At 43.7% G+C, this 27,390-nt stretch overlaps 1 long non-coding RNA gene across 1 annotated transcript; it reads right to left on the reverse strand.

Annotated features, from left to right (window-relative positions):
* Nucleotides 1-21,478: 21,478 nt before the first annotated feature.
* LOC121394071 lies at nucleotides 21,479-26,802 on the reverse strand. Its single transcript, XR_005961487.1, has 2 exons — nucleotides 26,441-26,802; nucleotides 21,479-21,669 (listed from the first exon to the last, which is right to left on the reverse strand). It is a non-coding gene; the product is annotated as an uncharacterized LOC121394071 (long non-coding RNA).
* Nucleotides 26,803-27,390: the final 588 nt, after the last annotated feature.

Raw genomic sequence — 27,390 nt, forward strand, 5'->3', positions numbered from 1 at the left:
GCAATTGCTAAAGGCCATAATGAACAGCACCAGGAGAGGGCACTCACCAGCATTGTAGTGTGTAATATAATACATGTATATTCTCCAGCAGCAAAACTGGACTGGCAGAAGAGACAGGAAGAAGAGAATACTCATCAGCACAACTTGCCTAGCGAATGCAGCCAGCCAGGATCCACCCCACCACACCAGTCTAGCAGTACCGCTCCCTCTCTGACGCGTCACGCACGCACCTCTCTCTTCCCCTATGTGAAGTTCGCATTGGACGCCGGCCAGTTTGTGACATCATCAGGCACAGACGCGTGTCGCACACTGAAAACATGTGCAGGACGCCGTGCAAACAACGGTTGCGACTAGTTCCCATCCTCAGAAAGGTTCGTCCCTCTATTGGATAGGAAATAGCTGATTCACATGGCAGTGAGCTAGTTCCTATCCCTAGAAAGGACCTAATCCCTCTAGTGGTGAGGTACCAGGAAAGGATAGGAATTAGTCCATTCTAAACTGACAAAACTAAATGCCATCCAGTACAAGGACCTTCAAAGTAAGGTCCCAAATAAGGATAAGAATATAGTCTGTTCTAATAGATCTGACTATTTGCCATCCTTGTAAAGGCCCTCACATTATATTAATATTTTGGTATGTTAAATAGATACTAATTTGCAACTCATTAAATCACATATTTTTAGAGCTAGTACTTAGTTATTCATATATAAGATGTGTGAAATCCATCATCCTGTGTTCTTCATATGAGGTCCAGTACAGGGATAGAAACTAGTTTATTCATATATGAACAAGCTAATTCCTATCCTGTCTAAGGACCTTCTCTCCCAGTACAGGAACCATCTGTATTAGGCAATTTTCTGACAGGTCCAGTAAAGGGATAGGAACTAGTCCATTCATATATGAACAAGCTAATTCCTATCCTGTATAAGGACCTACCTTGTCTAAAAGTACAGGGACCATCTGTATTAGGCAATTACCTGACAAGTCCAGTAAAGGGATAGGAACTAGTCCATTCATATATGAACAAGCTAATTCCTATCCTGTCTAAGGACCTTCTCTCCCAGTACAGGAACCATCTGTATTAGGCAATTACCTGACAAGTCCAGTAAATGGATAGGAACTAGTCCATTCATATATGAACAAGCTAATTCCTATCCTATCTAAGGACCTTCTCTCCCAGTACAGGAACCATCTGTATTAGGCAATTTTCTGACAGGTCCAGTAAAGGGATGGGAACTAGTCCATTCATATATGAACAAGCTAATTCCTATCCTGTCTAAGGACCTTCTCTCCCAGTACAGGAACCATCTGTATTAGGCAATTTTCTGACAGGTCCAGTAAAGGGATAGGAACTAGTCCATTCATATATGAACACGCTAATTCCTATCCTGTATAAGGACCTACCTTGTCTAAAAGTACAGGGACCATCTGTATTAGGCAATTTTCTGACAAGTCCAGTAAAGGGATAGGAACTAGTCCATTCATATATGAACAAGCTAATTCCTATCCTGTCTAAGGACCTTCTCTCCCAGTACAGGAACCATCTGTATTAGGCAATTACCTGACAAGTCCAGTAAAGGGATAGGAACTAGTCCATTCATATATGAACAAGCTAATTCCTATCCTATCTAAGGACCTTCTCTCCCAGTACAGGAACCATCTGTATTAGGTAATTTTCTGACAGGTCCAGTAAAGGGATGGGAACTAGTCCATTCATATATGAACAAGCTAATTCCTATCCTGTCTAAGGACCTTCTCTCCCAGTACAGGAACCATCTGTATTAGGCAATTTTCTGACAGGTCCAGTAAAGGGATAGGAACTAGTCCATTCATATATGAACAAGCTAATTCCTATCCTGTCTAAGGACCTTCTCTCCCAGTACAGGAACCATCTGTATTAGGCAATTTTCTGACAGGTCCAGTAAAGGGATAGGAACTAGTCCATTCATATATGAACAAGCTAATTCCTATCCTGTATAAGGACCTTCTCTCCCAGTACAGGAACCATCTGTATTAGGCAATTACCTGACAGGTCCAGTAAAGGGATAGGAACTAGTCCATTTATATATGAACAAGCTAATTCCTATCCTGTATAAGGACCTACCTTGTCTAAAAGTACAGGGACCATCTGTATTAGGCAATTACCTGACAAGTCCAGTAAAGGGATGGGAACTAGTCCATTCATATATAAACAAGCTAATTCCTATCCTGTCTAAGGACCTTCTCTCCCAGTACAGGAACCACCTGTATTAGGCAATTTTCTGACAGGTCCAGTAAAGGGATGGGAACTAGTCCATTCATATATGAACAAGCTAATTCCTATCCTGTCTAAGGACCTTCTCTCCCAGTACAGGAACCATCTGTATTAGGCAATTTTCTGACAGGTCCAGTAAAGGGATAGGAACTAGTCCATTCATATATGAACAAGCTAATTCCTATCCTGTATAAGGACCTTCTCTCCCAGTACAGGAACCATCTGTATTAGGCAATTTTCTGACAGGTCCAGTAAAGGGATAGGAACTAGTCAGTTCATATATTGAACAAGCTAATTCCTATCCTGTCTAAGGACCTTCTCTAACATTACAAGGACCATCTGTATTAGGCAATAGGATAGGAACTAGTCAGTTTATATATGAACAAGCTAATTCATATCCAGTGTAAAGGTGGCCATACACGTTGAGATCCGCTCGTTTGGCGATGTCGCCAAAAGAGCGTATCTCTCCCCGATATGCCCACCTTGAGGTGGGCGATATCGAGCTGATCCGATCATGGGCCCTAGGGCCCAACGATCGGATCACAACGAATCGGAACGGGCAGTCGGATCGCAGGACTGCATCAACGAACAGATGCGGCTGCGATCCGACGGGATGTTTAGTCCCGTCCGATCGAGATCTGCCCGACTTTCGGCCAGATATCGATCGGATCAGCCCGTTAGAGGGCCCCACACATGGGCCAATAAGCTGCCGACTCAATCTGTCGGCAGCTTTTATCGGCCCGTGTATGGCCACCTTAAGGTATTAGTCTGGCTATATGATCTCCTGCTCTGCTAATACTCATTACCTATTATAGTCAACCATGCTTGCTTCTAGGTGCTCTGAATACTGCTTTGCTGGTTCCCTGATTCCTAATCCTGTCCTCTGTACGACTTCTTGGTTCTGACTCAAGCTTGTTTGAGACCTTGAGTTTGCCTCAAAATCTGCTCCTGTGATCTGGTTCTGACAAGGCTTGACTGACTACATCCAGCTCCTTTCTAGGGTCCCCAGAGTATACACTTGGCTCCCTTTCCTGCCCCAATGTGAGTACTTTAATTCTTTAATTCCCACAGTTGGAGCAAGTAAATTCCTTATTTGTTTTTACACAGCTGTCATTTTTTGTAATCCCTACACATTTAAAGTGAAACCATTTTTTGCATTGCCAGCATTCAACCATGCTTTGCCTTGGCTTGTGGATATTGCAGGAGCAGTGAGTTGTCATTGTCAAATTTTTGCACTTTGGTTTTAGTGGAGCAGATACAGAATAAAATGGAAACATGGATATAAGCCCCTGTTCCATACACTGTACAAGATGACTTCTCATCTTTGACTGAGTAAACCTCACGTCTGCTAGGCAATATCCATTGGCTAAAGCAACAATGTTGGCTATAGCAAAGAATCCACAGTCAGAGGCCCCAATTTGCTGCTGGTAACAAACAAGGTGAACATCTAATACTGAATATTCCCCTGAAAAAAGTGGAGCATGGAGCAACAACAGTTGTTTCTTAAGCTCCTCTGACAACTGTAACGATTTTAATGAATCATAAATCGTTACAGTTCTGTTGTTTCTTTCTGAAACCACCCAGTGTGCTCCTACATGATGGATCTGAAGTAGATGGTCACTATCATGTAATGACAAGAATCCATGTGCCAGAAGCACTGTATCAAAGAATCCAGAAATTGTTCCAAATTGCTTTGAAATCAGGTGCTGGCAGGTATTTATTATGTTGTCATCAAGCCAATCATTATTTTGTATAACTGATTTGTCAGCCAAAGTAAGTGTTATGTTGTTGATTGTCAACCAGTTACTCGATGGTCCCTGCTCCTTCTGGCTTTCATCATTGGAAAATACAGTTTTCCAGGTGTCATCTTTTAACATTTCGGCTTTTTGCCCATATCTATTTGCTCCAAGCTGCTTGCTCCTTCCATATTGTGCCTTTTTAAGTGGATGTATATTTTTACTTATTGATTTTTTTTTCGGGGTCTCAATAAGCGGTAAGGGATTTTGACAATAAGCAGGGTTTAGCCTATCCCACTTCAATTGACTGTTATATTTTAAAATGCAGCATATGTGCTTGCAGGGTAAAAAGTGGTTTTCCCAATCTGCACAAGTGCAAGATGGTATTCCATCTTTAAATGTAACTTGATAGGTTTTAGCTGCATTTTCCTCACTGTTTACTTCAAAAATGCCAGATTTTCTGTCTAAAATTTTTATGTGGCTATTGTCCAAGGTGGTGTCAAGCCTCGTCATCATATGCCTCACAAAGTCTCTTGGCCGATTTCTCAGAAAATCTGGAACCTCTTTTTTATATTTTCTGTAGGCCTCACAGTTTTGTACATTTAGCTGGATGTATCTAGTAAAAAAGACAGTAATTCAAAAATTCTTTTACATCTTGATTAAATATAAAATTCTGAAAAATAAAGCTTGTTGCACAACATTTATAAAAGTCACCAAAATTATATTCCCCAATTATACACATATAAACAAATACAGTGAATGCTATTCAAAATCAATTGAAATTTAAAGGTTATATTTTATCTTAATTATACTAAGGATAGCATCATGCAGGTTTGTGCCTTGGCCACTAACAGGTCGTATTTCAGGTCAAAAAAACTCCACGCTCTTGTGTTTTTAAATAAAATCTATCACAAGATGGTTGCCATAAACCATGCATTTTATTCAGAGGCTTAACTAGGCACAGAGATGCTGCCCCCCCACACAGAAACAAATGTGTGCTTGCAAAACAAATTGCCATGCTACATGCAATCTAACTCATAGCGGCTCTAGCAGCCCCCAAGGGGGTGTGGGCACAGGTGCTATAACACCCCCAGAACTTACACCAGTGTTACATTGGCCAAAAATTAATTTGATTTACATATCTGAATTTTGTAAAACTTAATATACAGTATCCATACTTACTTTTTGTGTGCATTTGGGAAGAAATGTTTATGAAGAACTATTAACAGTTCACTCAGTGTACAGTTTTTATATCCTTCCATATATGTGTGCTTTAAAATTTCATTTTGCCTTTCAAGGCCATTATTTGTATGTATTGCAATCTGTAGTTCTCCAGTTCTGTATACATGTGCCCATTTCTGTGGTGGAGAAATCAAAATTAGTTTTTTATTTTCTGTTTTGTGCACTCCGATTATACTGCAAAAGGTTTATAATCCTTAATATGGTTTACAATCCAGTCAGCAGCAAGTATAAGAAACCTATTACAGAAACAACAAGTGAATATATGTATTTAAGCTTTATAAACTATCTGTTGGTTAAGAATTGTATACTAGGGGAATAGTTCTATTTCATTAGGGTTTTTGCAAGCGATTACATTTTTCATAACCCTAAATGTAACTTGACATATGCAAAGCATTTTAATACAGTGGGGGTCATTTATTAACAATGGGCAAATTTGCCCATGGGCAATAACCCATGGCAACCAATCAAATTGCTGCATTCATTGTTCTACTTGCAGCTGGCTTTAAAAAGCTAATCACTGATTGGTTGATATAGGTAACTGCCCATGGGCAAATTTGCCCAGTGCTGATAAATGAGCCCCAGTGTTTTAGGCACTAATATTCACAAAGTAAAATATGGATGCAGTAAATCCAATCCAATATATATTTTTTAAAATATGTATACAGGTATTGTATTTTTACCTCTATTTCAGGTAGCCACTTGTTTGAAAACCAGTGCCTCAGGGCACTGCATGTCTTCCAAATTTTTGATTCTATCTGATTTTTTAGAGAATTTTGATGTTCATCCATAGTTCGAGCAAGTGCTATTTTACGAAGCATGCTCAAGATGGTCTTCCGAAAATCATACACATTGTGGTCTTTTTTTCTGGTCCATTCAGTCCATGCTTTTTCACGGTGGAAATCACAGAGCAGGACTTTCGATGCTAAAATTTTGAGAGATGTACAGACAAAACAAGATTAAATTTAAAAAATGATTCATATTACCCACTATAGATTTAGAATGTCTATTTTATTTATTTTAATTGAATAATATATAATATAATAGTTATAAATATTGTCAACTTCTATGCAATATCATCTAAGACTTATGGTCATATAACACCAGTAAAGGAACAGCAACACCAAAATTAAAGTGTTTCAAAGTAATAAAAATATAATGTAGCATTTCCCTGCACTGGTAAAGTTGGTGTGTTTGCTTCTGAAACTCTACTATAGTTTATATAAAGAAGCTGCTGTGTAACCATGGAGGCAGCCATTCAAGTACAGGATACACAGTAGATAACAGATAAGTACTACTATAGTTTATATAAACAAGCTGATGTGTAGCCATGGGGCAGCCATTCAAGCACAGGATACACAGTAGATAACAGATAAGTACTACTATATTTTATATGAACAAGCTGCTGTGTAGCCATGGGGTCAGCCATTCAAGCACGGGATACACAGTAGATAACAGATAAGTACTACTATAGTTTATATAAACAAGCTGATGTGTAGCCATGGGGCAGCCATTCAAGCACAGGATATACAGTAGCTAACAGATAAGTGCTATTATAGTTTATATACACAAGTTGCAGTGTAGCCATGGGGGCAGCCATTCAAAGAAAGGAATTAACTCCAGCATACATAGATACTCAAGGGATTCAACCCATGTTTAATGTCAAGCCAACAAGTACCCCTTTCAAAGCCATTTCAAAACTAAAGAAGGAGAAAGGGCACTGGATACACAGCAGATAACAGACTCTGTAGTATACAATGGGATGCCTCAGAATTTATGTATCTACTGTGTATCCTGTGCTTGAATGGCTGCCCCCATGGCTACATAGCAGCTTCTTTATATAAACTATAGTAGTACTTATCTGTTATCTACTGTGTGTTCTGTGCTTGAAAGCCACACCCATGGCTACACAGCAGCTTTTTGATATAAACTATAGTATTACTTATCTGTTATCTACTGTGTATCCTGTGCTTGAATGGCCACCCCCATGGCTACAAAGCAGCTTGTTTATATAAACTATAGTAGTTTGGTGTTCCTGTTCCTTTAATTGCAAAAAAGACAATAAGATCAAGATATGAATATAAAAATATACCTGGAAATGTTTCATATATTGCATTAATCTCCTCTTGACAAATCCACAAGAAAACACTTTGGTTTCCACTCTTTGTTCCAGTTTTTAAATAACTGTAATGCTTCTTTAATGCTTGCTGTATTTTCTTCTTGGGTAACAAAAGCCCCAACCACCAGGTAGCAAACATTAGACCGAACACAGAGGAAAAATAGGGGCAGAGCATAACGTGTTGTTCTGTAGGTAGCATCAAGAAGTGTTATATGGTTTCCATAGATCGTTAGTAATCTTTGTTGCCAATCCTTTTGGTAACAGAATAAGAAAGTCTGATGTTTGTTTTCAGTGGTGCAGCAACTTGGACGACAAAATATAATGTCATTTGGATTTTGCATCTTCCATTGTTCTATAAGGTCAAGGATATTCTCTTGATCTAATGTTGAATCATGCCCTTCACTTTTAGCTTTGTACATTAGATTGGCAAGGTCTTTTCTTGTTGGGTAATATCGTCTTCGAGTTTCTTCAGGGAGTTCTAGACCCAAGAAAAGCTCTTTTAAGACAAAAGCATCCATGTGTCTTTTCATTTCAGCAACTCGCCTAACACCATTTCTGTATAGATCAATTATTTTTCTCTTGACCCTTGCATCGATTTTTTCTCTTAGGTTAGCCACCTGTAAAAATGTTAAATGTATTAATAATTGTTCGTTTAAATTTTAAAAAACGTTAATATTTATATTTAATATCTGTACTTGATATTTCAAAATTATAATATTTCTTTGATATAAAATCAAGTAATTTAAAGTGTTAATTTAAATATATGAGCTTTCAAAATAAATGAATTTATTTATTTTATTTTTATTTACTTTACTATTTATCGCTATGTTGATAAGGGGACCCAAAATAATAATGTTGTAAAAACCAGGGAATTGTGTTAAATCACCTTGAGCTTAAATTATTGAAAGGATATTGGTCTGTTTTAAGTTAGAAATACAATATGTCCTGTGGTTATGACAAGGTCCAAGCATTGCAGCATTAATATTACGGTGGGGTTATGGTGGGAGCATTTTACATGCACATATAACACAAACAATTGAACACTAGGGGGCACATTTATCAATGGTCGAATTGAAAATTGAAATTTGATTTTGGAGATGTATCATACTCTGGCCCTTTAAGAAGTTTAATTTGACTATTCACCACCTAAAACCTGCCAAATTGCTGTTTAAGCCAATGGGAGATGTCCGGGGATACAGTTTGATTTAATTCAACCAAGTTTTATAAACTTGATTTTTTAATTGAATTTCAAATGGTCAAATTTTAAATTTATGGGAGTTTTTATAAACCATTGATAAATGTGCCTCCCCATGTGATTTGAACATAGTCATAGGGCTTGCAAATTTAATTGTTACAGAAGGATACAGGGCAAGATATGCATTTGTTTAGCATTTTAAATGTTTAGGGTGTTATTTATTAAAGTCAATTGTTTTTCTGGTCAGACTTTTAAATGGGAAAACACCTCTTTTTCATAGAAAAAAAACTCACATTTCTCATGATTTATTAAACCTTGATGGTGTTAGGCTGAATAAAAAAACACTCCATCTCAAATCTGCCATTGACTTCACGCTGAAGTTAATGGGAGATGTCCCCTTTACATTTGGAAGATATCCTAATCTGTGCTTCTTGCCAAGTCCTGTGTCCTTTCCTAAGTGACACTGAAGAATTTTTTTCCCTACTATTACTGTCACGATCGCCGCCCGGAGCAAGTCCTGGAGCTCCGGGCGGCGCGTCCCTCCCTGCCGGCGTCGCTCCCAAAATGGCGGCGCCCATGGCCGCCACGTGGGTAGCGGCGCCGGCGCGATGACGTCAGCGTGTCGACGTGGGCGCAAGGACGCCGATGACGTCAGAATGGCGCCAAATTCAAAAATAAAAGCCTCACTAAGACGCCAGAATGGCGCCCAAGTATAGGAATCTATTCCTGTGAGAATCCTGGGTTCCCTGTGAGCTTCTATAGCTCTATCCTGTTCCTGATTGTTATTTTGACCCTTTGCCTGGACTTTGGACTTTGTTGTTATCTGCCTGCCTGTGAACTCTTGCCTGGATCCTGACTACCCCTTTGATTAACCCTTCGGACACCGCGACCTTGCACCCTCAAGAGGGCTTCCTCCTCGATCCTGACTACCTCCCTGGAGGGAGCTCCCGGCTCCCTGACATTATACTTGGGCCATGGATCCTACTGAGGAAGCTACGCCTGATGTCGGACGAGCGCTCCGCGGACTGGCATCCCGCATGCAGGAATATGAAGCCCAGCAGTACCACATAGGACAGGCACTCGATACCCTTCTCTCCCGAGTGCCTCCAGCGCCTCCTGCTTCCCAAGCGGCTGCAAATCCTCCCATGGCGGACATCTCGTCTAGCACAGGTTTCTCTTCTGGTGAGCCTCGTATTCCACCTCCTCCTCGCTTCAGTGGGGACCCACAGGCCTGCAGAGGTTTCGCTACACAGTGCCAGATCCAGTTCGAGTTTCAACCCTCGCACTTCCCCAATGAACGTTCCAAGGTGGGGTATGTGATGTCTCGTTTGGTGGGCAAACCGCTTGAGTGGGCAACATCTCTTTGGGAGAAGAATTCTCCACTGACTTTTGATGCCAAGGCTTTTCTTCAAGCATTTCGTACTGTGTTTGATGCCCCGGGTCGGGTCACTAATGCCCCTTCTCGTCTTCTGCAACTCCGACAGGGAAACCGCAGTGTCAGTGACTATGCTATTGACTTTAGAACTTTGATGGCTGAAACTTCCTGGAATGACGATGCCTATAAGGCCGTATTCTATCAAGGTCTGTCTATTCGCATTAAAGATGATCTTGTCTCCAGGGAGTTCCCTGATCTGCTGGAAGATTTGATTGCACTATCCATTAAGGTGGACACTCGTCTCAGAGAGCATCAAGTAGAGAGGGAGCGTTGTAAACGATTTCAACCCTTGTTGGCACCTCGCTTCCAGAGACCTCTCTTGCAAACTCCAGCTGCTCAAGCTTCTCCTTCTCCTCTGGAGGAACCGATGCAGGTTGGAAGGGCTCGCCTCTCCGAACAAGAAAGACTCCGTAGACGAATGGCTAGCTTATGTCTGTATTGTGGCGGACAGTCTCATTTTGCGAACTCTTGTCCGGTGAAGCCCACGAGTTCTGTTCCCCGAGGTATATCTAGGGTAACTCATGTAGGGGGCACTACTCCGAAGTCTCAAGAGAACACTCACAGGTTTCTCCTTCCTTTACAGATTCGCCTAGCCACTAAGACCATTGTCGGCTCAGCTTTCATTGATTCTGGAGCTGCTGGGAACTTCATGGACGCTCTTTTCGCCAAACACATGGAAGTTCCCTTATTTCCGTTGTCTACTCCGCTTCGAGTCACTGCCATTGACGACAGACCCCTGGAGGCTGAATTTATCTCTAAAACAACGGGGGAATTGCCTGTGCAGGTTGGGACGCTGCATAAAGAAAGACTATCGTTCCTTATTATTTCCTGCCCGTCCTGTTGTTTTGGGTCTCCCTTGGCTGCGCCTGCATAATCCCACCATTGATTGGTCCGCAGGACAGATTTCCCGTTGGAGCCCATTTTGCCAGCAGCACTGTCTTCCTGCTGAACCCCTCCAGAGGGTGAATATCTCTATGTCTGATCTGAAGACTCTACCCTCCTTCTACAGGGAATTCTCTGATGTATTCTGTAAGAAATCCGCAGAATTCCTTCCTCCACATCGACCATACGATTGTCCTGTCGATCTCCTGCCAGGAACCATGCCCCCTAGGGGTCGCACCTATCCTCTTTCTCCGGCTGAGACTTCTGCCATGAAAGATTATATTCAGGAAAATCTCCAGCGGGGGTTTATCCGTCCCTCTACTTCTCCTGCCGGGGCAGGTTTCTTCTTCGTGGAAAAGAAGGATGGAGGCCTACGTCCTTGCATTGACTACCGGGGTCTTAATAAAATCACTGTTAAAAACCGGTACCCCTTACCTTTGATTGCTGAACTCTTTGACCAATTGAAAGGGGCTAAAATTTTCTCTAAGTTAGATCTCCGTGGGGCGTACAACCTCATCCGCATCCGTGAAGGGGATGAATGGAAGACGGCATTCAACACTCGGGATGGGCACTATGAATATCTCGTGATGCCCTTTGGCCTCTGTAATGCCCCCGCTGTCTTTCAGGAGCTCGTAAATGACATTTTCCGGGATCTCTTGGGAAAGTCTGTGGTCGTGTACCTGGATGACATCCTAATCTTCTCGAAAGACCTCTAATCTCACCGCTCCCAGGTGAAAGAAGTACTCTCTCGTTTGAGGAAGAACTCTCTCTTTGCCAAGTTGGAGAAATGTGTCTTTGAAGTGTCTAAGAATCCTTTTTTGGGTTATATCATCTCCCCAGAAGGTTTCGAGATGGATCCCGTTAAGGTGTCAGCAATCCAAGAATGGCCCCTTCCCTTGAGCACCAAGGCTATACAAAGGTTCATCGGATTTGCCAACTACTACCGGCAATTCATCAGGGGTTTTCTTCCCGCATTGCACCTATCCTTACTCTCATCCGAAAAGGGGGCAATCCCAGGCCCTGGCCTCCAGTTGCCGTAGAAGCTTTTCAGTCCCTAAAAGACGCATTTTCTTCTGCCCCAGTCCTCCGTCATCCGGATCCTAAGTTGCCCTTTTGCATTGAGGTGGATGCATCTGAGGTAGGTGCAGGGGCTATCCTATCCCAGAGACATTCTACCGATGGGAAATTGCACCCCTGTCCTTTTTTCTCCAAAAAGTTTTCTCCTGCAGAACAGAATTACGATGTAGGAAATCGAGAACTCCTGGCTGTCAAACTTGCTCTCGAAGAGTGGCGTCATCTCCTAGAGGGTTCTTCAATTCCGGTCACGATTTACACTGATCATAAGAACTTGGAGTTCATACATTCTCTCAAGAGACTGAATCCTCGTCAGGCCAGGTGGGCTCTGTTCTTCTGCCGCTTCAACTTTGTCTTGACCTTTCGTCCTGGCTCCAAAAATCGGAAAGCCGACGCTCTGTCTCGAAGTTTCACTCCGGTGGATCGTACTCCTGAAAGACAAGAGCCTATTATTCCTCCTGTCAAGATCATCGCTTCACTGTACCCTCAGTTTGCTAATCAAATCCTGGCTGGTCAATCTTCTGCCCCTCCTGATACCCCCATCGGGTTGGCTTTTGTACCTCCTGAGCTTCGTCTGCCTATTCTGTAACAGACTCATAGTTCCAAACAAGCGGGACATCCTGGTCCTGTTAAAACTCTTGAACTTTTACGGCGTCTTGTCTGGTGGCCGACAATCCGTAAAGATGTCAAAGACTTTGTTTCTGCCTGTACTGTTTGTGCCACTTCCAAGTCCAGCCATTCTCGCCCCAGTGGGTTACTACAGCCGTTGCCTGTTCCCTCTCGTCCTTGGACGCATTTGGCAATGGACTTCATTGTTGAACTTCCTCCCTCCTGTGGGAACACCGTGATTTGGGTTGTCATTGACCGCTTCAGCAAGATGGCCCACTTCATCCCTCTACGGAAGCTTCCATCTGCAGTGGAGTTGTCACAGTTGTTCATCCAGTTCATCTTTCGCCTGCATGGCTTCCCAACTGAGATCGTTTCTGACAGAGGGTCTCAATTCACGGCTAAGTTCTGGCGTTCCCTGTGCAAAGATCTAGGTATTAATCTTCAGTTCTCCTCATCTTATCATCCCCAGACTAATGGAGCGGCTGAGCGAGTGAACCAAGCCTTGGAACAGTTCTTGAGGAACCACGTTTCCCTTTGTCAAGATGATTGGTCTGATCTCCTCCCATGGGCGGAATTTGCTCATAACGATGCCTGCCACACTTCCACTGGAAGGTCTCCATTTATGTCGGTGTATGGTCAACACCCTCAAGCCTTCCCACAAGACTTTGTGTTGTCTGATGTTCCGGCCGCGGATGACCATGCAGCCCACATGTCTGCTGTTTGGGCTGCAACCAAGTCAAATCTGGAGAAGAGTGCTCTGGTTCATAAGACGTTTGCAGATCGTAGACGTAGACCCTCTCCTCCCTACAAGGTCGGTGATAAAGTCTGGTTGTCTTCCAGGAACATTCGGTTGAAGGTACCATCTCCTAAGTTGGGTCCGAGGTTCGTAGGTCCATTTTCCATCTCGGAGGTGATCAATCCTGTGGCTGTCAGACTTCAACTTCCCCCTGAGATGCGAATTCCCAACGTGTTTCATGTCTCCTTGGTGAAACCCGCTACCTCCAACCGCTTTTCCGTTGTCCAGCCTCCCCCTCCTACTATCTCTGTGGATGGTCAACAAGAATATGAGGTGGAGAAGATCCTTGACTCCAGAATCTCCAGGGGTTCTTTTCAGTACCTCATCAAGTGGAAAGGCTTTGGCCCTGAAGAATGCTCCTGGGAAGGACGCTCTGATGTCCATGCTCCTCGTCTGGTGAGGGAGTTCCACTCTAAATTTCCCCAGAAGCCCAGTCCTGGTGGTCCGGAGGCCCCCCGTGAGGGAGGGGTACTGTCACGATCGCCGCCCGGAGCAGGTCCTGGAGCTCCGGGCGGCGCGTCCCTCCCTGCCGGCGTCGCTCCCAACATGGCGGCGCCCATGGCCGCCACGTGGGTAGCGGCGCCGGCGCGATGACGTCACCGCGTCGACGTCGGCGCAAGGACGCCGATGACATCAGAATGGCGCCAAATTCAAAAATAAAAGCCTCACTAAGACGCCAGAATGGCGCCCAAGTATAGGAATCTATTCCTGTGAGAATCCTGGGTTCCCTGTGAGCTTCTATAGCTATATCCTGTTCCTGATTGTTATTTTGACCCTTTGCCTGGACTTAGGACTTTGTTGTTATCTGCCTGCCTGTGAACTCTTGCCTGGATCCTGACTACCCCTTTGATTAACCCTTCGGACACCGCGACCTTGCACCCTCAAGAGGGCTTCCTCCTCGATCCTGACTACCTCCCTGGAGGGAGCTCCCGGCTCCCTGACAATTACATAGGGATTAAACACATCAAACTGGACCGAATGGCATTCCCAGTGAACTCTTGCATTTGATGGAGCTTGAAAACCTAATTAAAATACATAAATGTATTGAATAGATGCATTCAAAAGGTGGGAAGTAAATTAAATTTATGATTTGAAAATACATTATTTTCCTAAAAACTCACACAGGCTGTTGCATTATATAATCAGGCATCCAAAATATTGTTTTTGGCGGTATAAAACTATATTCCAAATCCTTGTCTTATTCTGATTGATAGCTTATAATGTAATAATTTTGTGTAGATTTACTTAAAAAAAATTGCCATTTAGAAATGGCAGGGTATAACACTCTGTCAGTAAGTGCCTATATGTATTTTTTATAATTTTAATATATAAAGTTAAGCTGGGTCTGCTTTTTCACTTTTAAAGATTCATATATCTGTTATAGAAGCTGATGTTAAAGTAGTGATTATTAAAGAATTGTGAAGCATTTGATTCTGTGCTATCATTTAACATGATCTCAGACTGTATACAGGGCTCATTTTCTAACACTAGTCAAATGTGGACCAGAGCAGTTGGACAATAGTGGTCCTTTGAATCAGGATGATTTGATTTTAATATCATCACCAATGGTGGATTAATGAGATATAGGTCCCTAGGCCATATCCACAGGCCCCCCTTCTAGGCTTCTGCTGGATGCAGATGCAAGCAGATCCACGCACATGTGCACCTCTCTCCAAGCCTGACCCAGTTTGGCATACGCGTGTGTACTGTCAGATACACTAGATAGGTACAAGGGAGGGCCAGATGCTTTATTCACCAGAAGATCCTCCCAGCAGCCAACCATATTAAAGGAAAGACAGGTCCATATCAAGGGGGAAAGGGGTGTTACAGGGAGAGCTGGGAAATTGGGGAATTCTCTCACCGAATCAGTGGTACAGGCTGATACATATAAAAGCAAATGAAATAAAATCAAATTTTTACTTTCTTTAATGAAAAAGAAATCTATTTCAAATGTACTTTAATTAGAAATGTGTACCGTTTTTATAAGAAACTTGGCTGTATTCAGTGAAATTCTCCCTTCATTTACTGCTGTGGATAGGAATTGTCAGACGGTCCCTAACTGCTGTGTGCGGGAAAACAATCATACTTATGAACAGCAGGGGGAGCCCCACCTTACTTCCCAGCCATGCAGAACTCAAGCAGCTTTGTTTGTTTCCCTGTAGAGCAGTAGGTGACTGTGTAGAGATTTGTATTGGATTTTATTTTTGCCTTTACATCCTCTTTACTGTTTCCAATTCCAGCTGCAGGGCCAAAGATCATGGAACCAGATTTAAACACATAAATTAGGATTCTATTTGGAGGATTATTTTACTACAGTCACTGGTTATGCAGAGTTGGAGAAAGTGTATATTAAACAATACAAAAACTATAAAATCCACATTAGATTACATAACAACACATGACCCAGTGCAGTCTGTATATTCTGATTATTAATCAGTCTTGCTGTATCGGCTTCTGGCAGATATTATTTGACATGTGCTGTTTTGATCATTTATGACGATCCCTAAGCTTAGCCCAGATCACACTGAGCATGTGCACAGTCTTGGTCTTGCAAAGATGTATAACAAAGTTACAAGATGACAGCCCCCTGTGGCCAACTTTGAAAGCATAAATCATTTGTTTGATTAGGCTTGTGGTGCAGTAAGTTCATGTTTATGTTAATATACAAAATACACCATTTCTAGCCTTATTCTATTTTAGACTTTACTTCCCCTTTAACAAGGGGTAGGATGGCTTTTTAGCAAGAGAGGGAATACAGGGTTATGGGAGATAGCTCATAGTTCAAGTTGATCCAGGGACTGGTCCCATTGCATTTTAGAGTCAGGAAGAATTTTTTCCCCCTCTGAGGCAAATTGGAGAGGCTTCAGATGGGCTTTTTTTTTTTGCCTTTCTCTTGATCAGCTAGCAGTTAGGCAGGTTTTACTTAGACATAACTAGTGATGGGCGAATTTGCGCCGTTTCGCTTCGCCGAAAAATTCGCGAATTTCGCGCGAAATTCGCGAAACGGCGAAAAATTCGCGAAACGGCGCCGGCGTCTCGTTTTTGACGCCGGCGCCCGTTTTTGACGCCGGCGCCCGTTTTTCCGACGCCGGCGCCCGTTTTTGGCGCCGGCGACTTTTTTTCGAAAAAAAATTTTTTTGACGCCGGCGAATTTTTACCGCGAATTTTCGCGGGCGTTTCGCGAATTTATTCGCTCGGCGCGAATCGCGCAAATTCGCCGCGAATTCGCGCATGGCGAATAAATTCGCCCATCCCTAGACATAACATTTTTAACTTGATGTATGTGTATCTTTTTACAACCTAAGTTACTGGGGTACCAGTTTCCAACATATTAACACCTTCAGATAAATTATATAAGTAATAGTTATTGCTCACCTTCATTGCCAAAATGCTTTGTCTTCTTCTGAGTGATGTAATTGGACTTTGTGCTTTCCTCAAAATCACATATGATTTTCATAACCATTTGGGGAGAATCACATAATTCAGTATGGATAGGTTCATCTGGCTTTATATCATCAACCTAGAGAGAGCATTATAATTCTAATACACACAGTGACTTAATAATAGGTGAAGCAGACCCTGCAACCATGGGGGGGGGGGTCTGGGAACAGGTGCAGGGCAAAAAGGCAATTGTGGTTGAGTTAGCTGAGAAATGTGCTGTATGTGTGACTCACAACCGCACTGTATTTTTTGCATATAGTTTGTGTGCATAGTAGCAGTAGACCCAGACTTATCCCTGTTTAAAGGATCCCCAGCCACATTTGGGCAAATAAATGCAATGCAAGCAAATAAAGAATCCCTGAACTTCCTCAGCTTGAACCTCACTCAAGAATCTTTAGGAGAGTAGATAGTAGACAACCCTACTTACTTTACACATGGAATATGTAAGTCAGACACAGCGGTGTAACTACGTTACTGGGCCCTACAGCAAAATCATTTTAGGGCCCCCAAAATATCCAGAGGTTGGCCTGTTTTACAAATATATATTAAAATGACTCATTAATTAGGGTGCCATGGGGCCCCCTATACCTCCTGGGCCCAGTGGGGTAACTACTGGGGAAGCAGGGGGTGCAATTGCACCAGGGCACACTCCCCCTCTGGCCTGTCGGAGATTGTGCGACAGTAAGTAATCTGCGCATTTAGAGCATCTAAAGGGGTGCCGGGTGCATTGCCTGTGCATCGGAAGCTGCAAGTTACGTTACTTCCTGGGCCCCCCACCTTTGCAGCCACAGGGTCTGTTTCCTCTGTAAAGCCCTGGTCAGACATACAGTGCTTTTCAAAAGTACTGACCCCCTTGGCATTTTTACCTATTATGTTACATTCCAACCTGTAATATAAACAGGTCTTAATCTTTTTATGTGATGAATCTGCACAAAATAGTCTTAGTTGGTGAAGTGAAATGAGAAAAATATATATAAAAAAAATTAAAATTGGCATGTGCATATGTATTCACCTCCTTTGCCCCTAAGAAATTCTGGTGCAACCCATTACCTTCAAAAGTCACATAATTAGTGAAATGAAGTCCACCTGTGTGCAATCTTAGGGGCTACTTTTCTAAGGGTCGAAGCGAATATTAGACATGAATTTTGAAATAAATTTTTGTAAAAATTCGGCCATCAAATAGTCTACTATGACCATTCGATTCAAATTGTAAAATTCTTCGACTTTGAAAATCGAAGTACTGTCTCTTTAATAAAACTTCGACTTTTTTACTTCACCAGATAAAAGCTGCCAAAATGCTATGTTAGCCTATGGTGACCTTCTAGACTATTTTTCTAAGTTGTTTTTTATCAAAGTAAAATCGTTTGTTCGTATGCTAAAATCGGATGAATCCATTTTATTTCAATTGCAGGAATACTAAATTCGGTGAAAAATACTTCGACTTGATATAAATGGTCAAATTTTAAAGTATTTTCTACTTCTAAATTTGACCCTTAGTAAATCAGCCCCTTAAAGTTAAAAATAGGAAGGAACATTTTGAATCTGCCAAAAGGCATTTGGACGACTCCCCAAATTTATGGAGGAAGATGCTCTGGTCAGATGAGATGCCAGATATGTCTGGCACAAAAATTTTTTGTGCTTCAAATAAAATTCAATAAATTTCATCAAATTTTTGTAGAAGCAAAACAGTGGCTAAACATTGTGCAGAGCCTTGACTCGACCCAGTGGGTTTAATGTGTATGATTGGTGATCATGTTGTTGACAGATCAAGCAGTGGATAATACTAGAAATTATTGGGCATCCTGTGAAGAAATGGTGCCAACGTATACACCAGATACACCACAGCCATTTAAGGACTAGCTGACTGATGAAAGTTTTAATCTTTTTGTCTGCTTTTTTTGGCCACATCCCATTTTTGATGACATCACTTCTGTTTTGCAGCAAGACAACTTCCGATTTCATAATGGCAGTGTGCAGGCTTGCAGATAAGGTTGTTGCAGTTTGGATTGGGTAGCAGGTACAAGCAGGTAAAATTGCAGAATCTTGGTCTGGCTTGTAGCTCTGGGTCAGGTCCAAGTTCCAGCAATTTGGACCGCATAGAACATAATAGAAGCTAAAATAAAAAACAATAATTGATAAAATATATTTGAACTTCATACCTTGTTCTCAGGAGACATATTTTTTTCATCCAAGCCTGCCATTACTTAAATACTTAAAGTCTCAATCGAAATCCTGTTAAATGCAAATAATTAAGAGCTGTGCAATAGCAATTTGATAAACCTATTGTACATGTTCAAATTAAAAAATATATATTTAACAACAGAACATGCCTTGAAATGTTGCATTTCTGCATTATGTTTATATATTTATTTATGTGAATTGACAATAAAAATGCATGAGAAAAAACCTCTGCCCAAAACCTAAGAGGGCACTAAGAACAAGTGTATGACTAGGGTGCCATGAGAAATAGTAATGTATTTAGCTGCACAGTGTCACAAAGGTTAGCTAAAATACACTGATGCTGGAAACATGAGGAATACAATGAAGGAAAATATACATGATACTAAACTCTTTTCTTGAAATACACAACCAACCTCTTGTAAATAATATAATTCACATCACAGAGAGCAATCAACTTGATTTCAGATGAGAGTTCCATACACCTGTGTGCTCATAAAGGCTAGTTGCTATACCAACAAGTTACTTGACAAACACAGCTACAGGAAATTGATTTAGGATGTATGCCACCTAGTGGATAAATTAGTGTTTGCAGCCCCCATTGTGCAAACATAATAGTATATGTATGGGGCAATACATCCATTTACAAAAACGCAGATTGATTTATTTACATGATTTATTTATTGCCTTGTGCAAACTTGACAATACATTTATCAATATGGCACCTTTCATCCATTGACCCCAACATTATGAAAATATATTGGCAGACTCAATTATCATTATGATGCACTTTATTCATGGATGCAATGTCAAAAACCTAATTTATTCACATGGAACCAAACATGTCGGCAGGTCAATTTACCCTAACATACACTATCATTTCTACAACTTTACTAATATTCTCTTTCCATTTCTCCAATTTACTGATAGAATAGACTTGGGAATACAGATGGGGCATATGAGAGCAGCCATACACAGGCAGATCTGTAAGTCTAGCCTAACACGTCTACACTCTATAGCAATTGGCATTGGCAAAGACCAATTAAAAGTTGAGGACAGTACTTCAAAGAAAAAAGTAATTTTATTTATAATTTTATTATGGCAATGCCAAACCAAGCCATTCAGTGCACATGGATTGTCAGAGCAGAAGGAAGTCGACCATTATTTTCTCTACCAGTGTAACTACACCAGTAAAAAAAATAGCTACCATGGAATAGACATAATAATGGCACATACATCTGCTTTTCTCCACAGGTATAGAAAGATAAATATGGTTCCAATTCGCTCCTTCCTATATTTTTATGGACAGGTACAGAATTGTCCTGTGTGCAGACACACAGAGCAGATGTGAAATAAGGGCTGCGTATCTGCACATAGGCAACTACCATACCTGTCCCTGAAATACAGGAAAGAGCAGATTGGAAGAACATGCATCTTTCTACACATCTGGAACCATTAGGCTTTTGTTGAAAACATTGGTCAACGCACATTTGTCTTGCCACACTTTTAATGTTATATAATATAAAGTGCTGATGTACAAAGTGGTCGGGAAAACATCACTTTAAAAACACATGATTTCAGTCAAATAACATTGAGATCAGTCAGTGGTGTACAGGGGCATTTTTTAGAAGTTGTCTGCAGGAATATATACACTGCATGGAGGCAGGGTTCCAAGAGCTGTGGAGAAGCAGTGCAGGTCATTGCCTAGAGCAGGGAACCTGTGAGCAACATTCAGAAGTAAAAGTAATTGGGGACCAACACTAGCATGAAAAATGTTCTTGGGGTGCCAAATAAGCACCGTGATTGGCCATTTGGTAGCCCCTATGTGGATTGTCAACCTATCTTGAGGCTTTTTGGCAGTACACCTGTTTTATCTGCAACCAAAACTTGCCTCCAAGAATAGAATTTAAAAAGAAGCACCTGATTTGAGGCCACTGGGAGCAACATCAACACGGTGCAACATATTGCTCATGAGCCACTGGTTGGGATCACTGACCTAGACTTTCAAACGTGGCAGAATGGTACTAGTCGAGAAATAATCAAATCTGACATTGAGTTTAATGGCATCCTCCTATGGCCAAAAAATTGTGAAAAACACCTGTAGCAACAGGAGTAGTTAGTTGCAAATTGAAGAAATAACCAGTGGCACTGGAGGTTTCAATTATATTTCTACAAGAATAAATGAAAGCAGCCAATAAAGACATAGTGGATACATGAATGATACATTTCTTGGTGTTCTCAAAAACTAAAGCTTAAACAAGAGTTCTACTTTATTTTAACTGATTAAAACAAAAGTGTGGTGAAAATACATTTTCTCTGTTTGTGCAAAATGAATTGCACACATATTACTGAACTACAGCTCCCAAATACCCTGAAAGTCTTTAGCCAGGACTTACAATGCAATCAACTAAGGCTGACTCTGACAAATGTAACGTGCATAGTCTATTTCTAGCCAAGTAGATAAATTTACCTATTCGATTCTAAAAAGTGGCCAAAGAAACTGTACATCAAACAAAAAAGTAATTTTATTTATAATTTTATTAAAACATAAATGAAAACATGAAGCAGGATCATACAACAAATCTAAGACACAATAAATAAAACCAAAGTTTTTCTTTAAAGAGTACCACTTCCATTCCTGGCAAAACAATAGAAAACTGCACAAAATGATGGCGACAAAAGGAGTCAGGATGTGAGGAATCCAACAGCAGCTGTAAAATAAATAAAAAAATAAATAAATGAACACATTCTTATCTAAATAAATTGAAAAAACTGATGTCATTAAACAATTACTAAAATTAAATAGTTCTGTGAATTAAAGGAGGAGATAAGTCCACATCTGACCCCACTCAGTTTGTACCCCTCCCTGCTTCCCCCTGCACAGTCTTACCCCTGAATCCTTCTCGCTCAAGAAATAGCGACCGGAAAAGCAGAGTGAGTGCTCCCAGCCACCATCTTCTAAATCTCATGAATCGAGTGGATTTTTGGTACATGCGCAGTTGTAGTGAATTTCTGTGTTTGAAAAATACGCATGCGCCGAAAAGAGACGGGATGTGCTGAGGAGGAGAAAGAAGAAAACAAGATGGTGGCTGGAAGCTCCGCTACACTCACACTGCTTTTCCAGTCGCTATTTCTGGAGGGAGAAGGATTCAGAGGTAAGACTGTGGGGGGGGGGGGGGCAGAAGGGCAGTTAACATCAAGGGGGGTTGAATTCTCCTTTAAGTTATAATAAAAAGGCATAAGAAGCCATATCCCACTACAGGAGGATGAGGGATTTCTGATATCCAAGACTGGCACAGTGACCTCCCACCTAGGGTTGCCACCTTTTCTAGAAAAAAAAAAATACCGGCCTTCCTATGTTTTTATGGTTTTTCCCTATACTTAACATTGCAATCATGCAACATTTTTACCAGCCAGGCCAGTAAAATACAGGCCAGCTGGCAACCCTACTCCCACCCCATCGACTTTCAAATATATAGTGACTCCCCTTCTCCCCCGCTAAAGGGCACAATAACACACCCTCAACCCACAGAAGAGGCACAGTGACACCCCACTCATGCCACTGATTCAGAGGCACAGCCCCCCCCTTTACCCCAAAGAATTTCAGAGGCACAGTGATCCCCAACACCACAGAAAATCAGAGGCACAATGATCTCCCCATCGCCCACAGAAATCGAAACACAGCGATCCCCCCCAAAGCCCACAGAAAATCAGAGGCACAGTGATCCCCTCCCCCATCGCCCACAGAAAATTAGAGGCACAGTGATCCCTTCCCCCATCGCCCACAGAAAATCAGAGGCACAGCGACTCCCCCATAGCCCACAGAAATCGAGGCACAGTGCAGTGACCCCCCCCATCGCCCACAAAAAAATCAGAGGCACAGCGATCCCCCCCATATCCCACAGAAAAACAGAGGCACAGTGATTCCCCCCCATCGCCCACCAAAAAATCTGAGGCACAGCGATCCCCCCTAAAGCCCACAGAAAATCAGAGGCACAGCAATCCCCCCTATAGCCCACAGAAAATCAGAGGCACAGCAATCCCCTCCATCGCCCACAGAAAATCAGAGGTACAGAGAATCCCCCCCATCGTCCCACAGAAAATCAGAGGTACAGCGACCCCCCCTATAGTCCAGAGAAAATCAGAGGCACAGCAATCCCCCCCATCACCCACAGAAAATCAGAGGCACAGCGATCCCCCCTATAGCCCAGAGAAAATCAGAGGCACGATCCCCCCCCATCGCCAACATCACAGAAAATCAGAGGCACAGCGATCCCCCCTATAGCCCAGAGAAAATCAGAGGCACAGCGATCCCCCCCATCACCCCCCCCATCGCACACAGAAAATCAGAGGCACAGTGATCCCCCCTATAGCCCACAGAAAATCAGAGGCACAGTGATCCCCCCTATAGCCCACAGAAAATCAGAGGCACAGTGATCCCCCCTATAGCCAACAGAAAATCAGAGGCACAGTGATCCCCTCCCATCGCCCACAAAAAATCAGAGGTACAGTGACCCCCCCTATAGTCCAGAGAAAATCAGAGGCACAGCAATCCCCCCCATCACCCACAGAAAATCAGAGGCACAGTGACCCCCCCCCATAGCTCACAGAAAATCAGAGGCACAGCGATCCCCCCTATAGCCCACAGAAAATGAGAGGCACAGCGATCCCCCCTATAGCCCAGAGAAAATCAGAGGCACAGCGATCCCCCCCCATCATCCCACAGAAAATCAGAGGCACAGCGATCCCCCCTATAGCCCAGAGAAAATCAGAGGCACAGCGATCCCCCCATCGCCCAGTGAAAATCAGAGGCACAGCGATCCCCCCCATCGCCCACAGAAAATCAGAGGCACAGTGATCCCCCCTATAGCCCACAGAAAATCAGAGGCACAGTGACCCCCCCATAGCTCACAGAAAATCAGAGGCACAGCAATCCCCCTATAGCCCAGAGAAAATCAGAGGCACAGCAATCCCCTCCATCGCTCACAGAAAATCAGAGGCACAGCGATCCCCCCATCGCCCAGAGAAAATCAGAGGCACAGCGATCCCCCCCCATCGCCCACAGAAAATCAGAGGCACAGTGATCCCGCCTATAGCCCACAGAAAATCAGAGGCACAGTGACCCCCCCATAGCCCACAGAAAATCAGAGGCACAGCGATCCCCCCTATAGCCCAGAGAAAATCAGAGGCACAGCGATCCCCCCCATCGCCCACAGAAAATCAGAGGCACAGCGATCACCCCTATAGCCCACATAAAATCAGAGGCACAGCGATCCCCCCCCCCCATCGCCCACAGAAAATCAGAGGCACAGTGAATCCCCCCCTATAGCCCACATAAAATCAGAGGCACAGCGATCCCCCTATAGCCCAGAGAAAATCAGAGGCACAGCGATCCCCCCCATCGCCCACAGAAAATCAGAGGCACAGCGACCCCCCCCCATCGCCCACAGAAAATCAGAGGCACAGCAATCCCCCCTATAGCCCACAGAAAATCAGAGGCACAGCAATCCCCTCCATCGCGCACAGAAAATCAGAGGCACAGCGATCCCCCCCCATCGCCCACAGAAAATCAGAGGCACAGCGATCCCCCCCATCGCCCACAGAAAATCAGAGGCACAGCGATCCCCCCCCCCATTGCCCAGAGAAAATCAGAGGCACAGCGATCCCCCCCCATCGCCCACAGAAAATCAGAGGCACAGCAATCCCCCCCCCTATAGCCCAGAGAAAATCAGAGGCACAGCGATCCCCCCCATCGCCCACAGAAAATCAGAGGCACAGCGATCCCCCCTATAGCCCAGAGAAAATCAGAGGCACAGCGATCCCCCCTATAGCCCAGAGAAAATCAGAGGCACAGCGATCCCCCCTATAGCCCAGAGAAAATCAGAGGCACAGCGATCCCCCCCCCATCGCCCAGAGAAAATCAGAGGCACAGCAATCCCCCCCTATAGCCCAGAGAAAATCAGAGGCACAGCGATCCCCCCTATAGCCCAGAGAAAATCAGAGGCACAGCGATCCCCCCTATAGCCCAGAGAAATCAGAGGCACAGCGATCCCCCCTATAGCCCACAGAAAATCAGAGGCACAGCGATCCCCCCTATAGCCCAGAGAAAATCAGAGGCACAGCGATCCCACCCCCATCGCCCACAGAAATCAGAGGCACAGCGATCCCCCCTATAGCCCACAGAAAATCAGAGACACAGCAATCCTCTCCCCCATCGCCCACAGAAAATCAGAGGCACAGTGATCCCCCCTATAGCCCACAGAAAATCAGAGGCACAGTGATCCCCCCTATAGCCCACAGAAAATCAGAGGCACAGCGATCCCCCCCATCGCCCACAGAAAATCAGAGGCACAGCGATCCCCCCTATAGCCCAGAGAAAATCAGAGGCACAGCGATCCCCCCTATAGCCCAGAGAAAATCAGAGGCACAGCGATCCCCCCTATAGCCAGAGAAAATCAGAGGCACAGCGATCCCCCCCCCATCGCCCAGAGAAAATCAGAGGCACAGCAATCCCCCCCTATAGCCCAGAGAAAATCAGAGGCACAGCGATCCCCCCTATAGCCCAGAGAAAATCAGAGGCACAGCGATCCCCCCCTATAGCCCAGAGAAAATCAGAGGCACAGCGATCCCCCCTATAGCCCACAGAAAATCAGAGGCACAGCGATCCCCCCTATAGCCAGAGAAAATCAGAGGCACAGCGATCCCACCCCATCGCCCACAGAAAATCAGAGGCACAGCGATCCCCCCTATAGCCCACAGAAAATCAGAGACACAGCAATCCTCTCCCCCATCGCCCACAGAAAATCAGAGCACAGTGATCCCCCCTATAGCCCACAGAAAATCAGGGCCACAGTGATCCCCCCTATAGCCCACAGAAAATCAGAGGCACAGTGATCCCCCCCATAGCCCACAGAAAATCAGAGGCACAGTGATCCCCCCATAGCCCACAGAAAATCAGAGGCCACAGCAATCCCCTCCATCGCGCACAGAAAATCAGAGGCACAGTGATCCCCCCCCTATAGCCCAGAGAAAATCAGAGGCACAGCAATCCCCTCCATCGCGCACAGAAAATCAGAGGCACAGTGATCCCCCCTATAGAAAATCAGAGGCACAGCAATCCCCCCCTATAGCCCAGAGAAAATCAGAGGCACAGCAATCCCCTCCATCGCGCACAGAAAATCAGAGGCACAGTGATCCCCCCCTATAGCCCAGAGAAAATCAGAGGCACAGCAATCCCCTCCATCGCGCACAGAAAATCAGAGGCACAGTGACTCCCCCCATAGAAAATCAGAGGCACAGCGATCATCCCCCCCATATAGCCCACAGAAAATCAGAGGCACAGTGCAGTGACCCCCCCCTCCATCACCCACAAAAAAATCAGAGCTACAGCGATCACCCCTATAGCCCACAGAAATCGAGGCACAGTGACCCAGTTAACTGCCCTAAAACCTAGGGTAGAGGTTGCAGCCTGTAACAACTTACATCAGAAGTTGGCAGTTCCAGAGATTAAGCTGCACGTCCTTTGAAATGTTCGCTGCCTGCCGGTACAATGCATTAGCGCTTCTGCTTATTTGAATCTACCGCTCAATAATGGATAATGCGCAATGGAGCGGTCACATGGTATGATCACATGACCGTGACGTCAGGTCCTTTCCGAGGATGGGAACTAGTCCCTACCTGCAAACAACCACCGGGCCCGGAGCACAGCAGAGTCAGGGAGCAGCTTCTGCCAGGCAGTTCAGTACTAGCCAGCCCAGGAGCACAGGTAGAGTAGGTGGCAGCGCTGCGAGGCCCATTGCTGTGGAAGAAGCGAGCGCAAAACCGGAGCTCTGGCAAAAAATAGATTGGTGTGTGGTTGAGGGGGCCCACAAGGACTGGGGGCCCACCGGGATTTTTCCCGGTGTCCCGGTGGGCCAGTCCGACACTGGGCGTAATCCAGATGCAAAATGTCATAGGTGTGGGACAGAGGGGGCGGACTTTTCACACATAGCCTGAAACTGTCCTCCAGTGGCCAAATTCTGAAGTCTTGGATGACAAACTAGATTTCCCTGTAAAATTTCCTCCGTAAAAGGTGTAATATAAATACCCAAGAGCACCATAACTTCTGACAGATGTAACCCTGGTTGTTCGTTAAATTTCTCATGTATGAATGAATAGTTGTCTAAGGCTTAAAGGCTCTAAGGTATCAACCAAAACACTGAATGTAACATCAATGCGATGTAAAATTTACTTGTCATGGAAATGATACCTAATATCTTAGCATCTTTATGGCATGGTTTGTTTCATGTTATATGTTTTTTTTTTTTTTAAAAAAATTACAGAGTGGGGGTTGGAACTGTAGTTTGGTAGTTAATTTGTTCATCACTCCTGTTTCCCAAACTGACTACAATGGAAAGCTGTTTCAGCTGGGAGATTCACAAGTCTCAGCATCC

The sequence above is a fragment of the Xenopus laevis genome, chromosome 5S (genome assembly GCF_017654675.1).
Source record: "Xenopus laevis strain J_2021 chromosome 5S, Xenopus_laevis_v10.1, whole genome shotgun sequence".
In the NCBI taxonomy this organism is placed as follows: domain Eukaryota; kingdom Metazoa; phylum Chordata; class Amphibia; order Anura; family Pipidae; genus Xenopus; species Xenopus laevis.